At 57.7% G+C, this 5,655-nt stretch overlaps 2 pseudogenes; both read right to left on the bottom strand.

The window, feature by feature from the left end:
• The window catches only part of ACA1_269940, a 2,238-nt pseudogene extending 1,263 nt beyond the window's left edge, over window positions 1-975 (bottom strand).
• Window positions 976-1,561: 586 nt separating this feature from the next.
• The window catches only part of ACA1_270050, a 5,630-nt pseudogene continuing 1,536 nt past the window's right edge, over window positions 1,562-5,655 (bottom strand).

The raw sequence follows: 5,655 nt of genomic DNA on the forward strand, positions 1-5,655 counted from the left end.
GCACACGCACACGCACACGCACCGGAGAGGGGCGGCAAGAAGGAGGAGAGAACGGCGATGGCCCGGCGGGTCTGAGCGAGCCTCTCTTGCTTGCTGTCGCCGGCGGTGTCGTTGTCTGATCCGACGGCAGAGGTGGGGTCGACGCTGCTGCTATCGTGCACGGGCGCAACGAAGGAGAGCGCTGAGAGGGCGCTGGCGCGGACGGCAAGCGGCTGCGCGATGTCGCACGCGATGTCCGCAAGCAAAGACAGCGTTGAGCGCCACTGGCCCGGCAGCATCTGCGTGTTGTGTCGTGTGTCGTTGTGTGTCGGGTGTTGCACGTCGTATCGTGTGTCGTTAGGCCCTTGTCTCCAATCCGACGTATCTAATTCCTCATCAGGAGAGTGTGGGTACGGCGAGCAGGAAGATGGCAGCCAATCGGGTCTCTTCATCGCCCTCGTGGGCCAATCGGATGTACTTGACCGTGTGCTTGCTCTGCAAAGGAGTGGATGGAATCGATGATGAAGACAATGATGGTGACGAAAAAGTGTGAAGTGGGGGATTCATCTTCATTGGTACCATTTCGTCGTAGGCGGCTTGCTCCTGTGGCTGGTCGAACCGGCCACCACATCCGGCCAGGAGATATATCTCGGGCGTACACAGCCCCGCCACTGTAAGGAACTGCCCACCGTGTGTCGTTGGTCGTGTCGTTGGTCGTGTCGTTGGTCGTGTCGTGTCGTTGGTCGTGTCGTTGTTCGTGTCGTGTCGTGTGTATTGAGAGATAAACACCGACATTAGTGTGCTGCAGGCCTGCAAAGGTGGACCAGTACCCGCAAGATGTCGCTCGTGTTGGTCACCCAGGGATAGTCGAGCAGGGCAGCGACCCACTTGGCCGCCACCGGCGTCGCAGAGTATCGCGTGCCTGCTCGTTGCACACGGTCACATTGTGAAAGCCATGTGTGTGAGTGTGGAGAGGTAACCTTGAAGGATGGCCATGTCGTGGAGGAGTAGGAAGCAATCCTTATGCACTTTGGGAAAACGCGAGCCCAGTCCACGAATCAAGGGGGGCACGAACGACGCTGTATGTGTGTGCAGTACAGCGTAGTTGGCCCAATTAATAATAATAATGAGATGATTAGTTATAGGCCTAATGGGACTCAAAAGATTGGGAGGGCACTTTCAAGGGAGTGGCCACAGGGCGTCTGTAGCTCCTCAAAGTCCACGCGGGCATGGAGAGCTTGAAATTCAATAGATGATCAAGCCATCTGTGCGTGAATGATGTGTTTTGATTATGAAACTCTGGCCAGAATGGCATAATTTTGCTAAGTCCCACTCAGCCGCTGGTGTGGGAAGTTGCTGCATATTTGGAATTGCGCCACCATCTGTTCTCCGCCGCAGAGTGCATTCTTTGAGCGCCGATGGTGTTGCGGGCCGCCCACGGTTCTCGACTTTTTTTATTCAAAACAATACTGCCCCCTTAATTGGAATTGTGAAATGAAAAATGAAACAAAGCTGATGGCAAACGCGAGTACCCGTTCCGAGAGGAGATTGCAGCGTGGCCCAAGGTTCGTCGTCCAACGCCTCAAAATCGTGCATCCTGTGGTTCCACCTCTCCCCTATAGTGGCCAACAGGCGACACACCACGACACACCACGACACGACACGCACGACACGACACGACACAACACACCGGAAGGAGTGCGCACCAGGAGGTGAGGCCGGCCAGCTGTTCGGGCAGCGGCGCTTCCAGGAATCCCTGGAGGGCTGCCCTCGTGTTGCCCGGCACGCCCTTGGCCTCCAGTCGCTCAGCCATTTCGCTCCACTGCCACAGAGTGTCCGCGAACCGGGATTCGAAGGCCAGCTGCCGCAACACGCCCACAGCGAACTTGTCCAGCTCTTGCACCACCATACCCTCCACCAACGGAGTCGGCAGCACCAAGTCCAGCAGACACGACATCAAGTGGGTACTAACACGCACACGCGCCACCGCACACGCACACGCACACGCACACGCACCACCGCACACGCACGCGCACCCGCGCACACGTGTGCACGTAGGTGATGAGGTCAGATCGGGAAGGGAGGAGATGGTGGTGGTGTGATGGCGCGTGTACCATTTCCTGGCCTTGGCGAGGTGATCCAACAGGCGCGGCACAACCTCCAGCTTGGCCCACGCGGTATCCACTTCCATGATCGCCTCACAGAGCAACTGCCACGCGCAGAAACGAGAAAACACCGCACACAACACACCGCACACAACACACCGCACACAACACACCGCACACAACACACCGCACACACAAACACGCACCCACAACACATACAACACACACAGTAAAAACGGGAGAGTTTGTGCTATCAAGAGAGCGAACAGTACCTGGTTAAACGACGCTGGATGAAGCCCAGGCGCCCGGAGGACTGGCACGGTCGGCACCGTACCGATGTAGCTGGGCTGCGAACTGATTATCAGTTCGGCCCGGGCGCGAAATTCTTCCAGCTGGGCCTGCACACGCGGAAGGAAGCTCGCGCTCACCAACTCGGTGATGGCCACCCTCTCACGAGTAACGAATCCGTTCCCTCTCACGAGCAACGAATCACCTCCTGTTGAGACATAGCGGTAAAACAGTATATTGATAGTATGACTACACAATATGGTCCTCTTAACATCAACATATTTAACATAGTTATCATCATTTTTAAGATATATATATATATGAAAAACAGCAACGTAAGGGGGCGTACCGCGAATGGTCTGCCAAGCGGCGTGGACGTCATCGCAGCTGTCGCCGAGGAGCAACAGCGCGTGGTCAATGGCCGCGATCGGTGGTCGTTTCGGTTTCAGATGCCTGAACCTGAGCGAGGCCAAGGCCAGAGCGGCCTTGGTCAGGACGCCCAAGCCACTGCCGCTGTCACTATCCCACAGCCTGAACAGCAGCTGGCCCACATGCTTGACCTTGTCCTCGTTGCCATAATTCAGACTGCGTGCGTGTGCGGCGGTGCGTGCGTGCGTGCGTGCGTGCGTGTGCGGTGGTGCGTGCGTGGTGAGCCACACGACAAGTCACTTTCCAATGGTTGTGGGGAATCAAACCGAGAGAGCACTTCGAGAGCGATCACGGCACAGGCGCGCGTCTTGTCGTGCGTCTCGTGCTCGACGCGGCCCATCACAAACGGAATCAGGTCCCTGGAGTCAGGCGAGCGGCAGTTGGAGCTCAGGAACTCGAGCAGAACGATCTTGAGCTCCGCCCGGGTCTGCTCGCTCGTCTGTCACACAACGTCGCCAGTGAGCACAACACGCACACACGCACGCACACTCGCACACACATACAGAAGACGCAAGAAGCGCACAATTAAGGCGAAGAGGTGATTGAGCCATAGGTCGCAGTCGTTGGTGTCGATGTCCTCACGACACAGCAGGCGCGCCAGGAAGCACTCCCGCTCGGCCGCTGCGTCACCCGAGACAGAGCCGCCGCACTCTCTGGCCTCGGCCTGTGTTGTCGGAATTAAAAACAAAATAATAAAGTAACCAACAAAAAGCAAACGATAATTAAAATAAATAAATAAAAATAAAGCCTTTACCTACCTGGTGGAGCAGGGTGTCGGCGATGAGCGGGCACAGCTGGGCGTGGATGTCGCGGCCACCGGTGGCCAGCGCGAAGAGGAGGTGGTCGTGCGCGTAAATGTCGTCCGCTTCCACTGGCCGCATGGTTTGCTCCACCCACGCTGCAATCACCAACAAGGTGAGACCACGAAATAGGGTGGTGGTGATGGGGGGGCAAGGTAGTATACTGCGCAGCTGGGCGGCTGTGGGTGACTCCATTCCTGGACCGCTCCACGCCGACATAACAAAACAATGTCCCCGTTGGAGTTCTCGCGAAAAAAAAGGGCCAAACTGGACCCTTAAAAACATGTTTTCACTTCACTGTACAGCATTGGTGCGGATCTAAACAAACACATAAGCACGACGCACACGATGGCACACGGCACACGGCACACGGCACACGACACACGACACACGACAGCCTCGGCAGCAGCGGTGGTAAAAATTATTGTGGTGGTCAGCGTAGAGAGCTCAAGGGCGTGCGGGACGGCCAACGGGAGCGGTGAGCCCCAGCAGCCGCACTTCGTCTTCCACCTGTTGGAGGTTGGCTGCCCACCACACCAAGTTACATAGATCATGCGAGTGTCGTGGCCATGAGCGTCGTGCCGTGTGCCGTGGCGTCGTGTGGAAAAGAAGAGCGTGTGTATGTGCGGGAGAGTACCTTGGCCGGAGAGCACGGCGTCGACGTGGTACTTCATCTCCTCCTCTGTGGGCGCTCGCTTGCAGTACACCCGCATCTGCCCGTGTCGTGTGTGAGGTGCATGTGACGTGTGGGTGTGTAGTGTGTAGTGTCAATGCGGAGCCAGTGAATGAGCCACACACACACACACACACACAACACACACACAGGCAGGGTAGTGGAAATGTACCAATTCTTTGACGTATTCTCGGATCTGGTGCACCTGGGCGTCTTTCTTCTGCTTCTGCTGCTTGGCGTACTCCTTGGCCTCCTTGCTGAACCGAATCGAGTACTCTGCGACACAGCACAGCACACAGCACACACGCCAACAACTAAGAAGTTGAAAAGAGGCTAACTAAGGCCGCAACTGCGAATGAGGTCCCGAGAGAAGCACACACCAGCTTGCGTCAAACTGTAGGACCCGTTCATGATCGAATCCACGTGCCACCCTGACAATGGGGGAAAAGGTGAGAGTTTGTGTGCGTGGACCCACAAGAGGACGGAATGCGGTACGGAATGTGGCGGGATCGGGCAGCTTTCCGCCCGTGTAGACGCGGTACAACTCAGTCACGAACTACACGACACGACCAACGACACGACCAACGACACGACCAACGACCAACGACACGACCAACGACACGACACGACCAACGACACGACACACACGAGACCAAACCGTCAACCAAACTGCGGCACACAGCGAAAAGCGTAACAACCGCCGGCGCCACAAACCTGCTTGACTTGCTCGAACTCGAATTTGGCGGCCTTGTCGCTGCTGCCGCCGCCCAGGGACGTGCTCGTCGGGGGCACCATCAGATTGGGAATCGAATCGGGCGATGGCACAGGCAGCGGCGCCGCACCGGTGGGCGGTTGGGCGTAGGTGTAGCCCGATATCGATGGCTGCGGCTGCGGCTGCGAGTGGCCCACCATCGGCATCACCGGCGCAACGGCAGCCGTTGGTGGCCATGCCGCTGACGGGTCAGCCGACGCGTAGTGACTGTGAGGGGACGCCCCGACGGCTGCAACGGGGAAAGGATTGAAGGTGGCGGGCGCAGTGGTCGGCAGTGCGGGAACAATGTAAGGAAGCGAGGATGATGATGATGAAGGAGAAGAAGAAGACGATGATGAAGAAGAAGGTGGAGATGAGAGTGGCGGCGGAGAGGTGGGCAGGGAGACGTTGTTGAAGAGGAGCTCGTATTCGGTGAGCGAGGTCGGGGCAGGCGCGGGCGGCGACGCTGCACGCGATTTGGAAAACGTGAACTGGGCCGGACGCGCAGCCGCAGCCGTCTGGGTTGTTGTCGTCGTCGGCGCTGGCGACAACTTGCTAAGCATGGCGCTTGTCGACAACAATGATGACGCCGTGGGCGTCAGCGGCTGGGCAGCCGCCGCAGTCACGGCC

This window comes from Acanthamoeba castellanii (genome assembly GCF_000313135.1).
Source record: "Acanthamoeba castellanii str. Neff unplaced genomic scaffold scf7180000084770, whole genome shotgun sequence".
NCBI classification, from domain to species: Eukaryota; Discosea; order Longamoebia; family Acanthamoebidae; genus Acanthamoeba; species Acanthamoeba castellanii.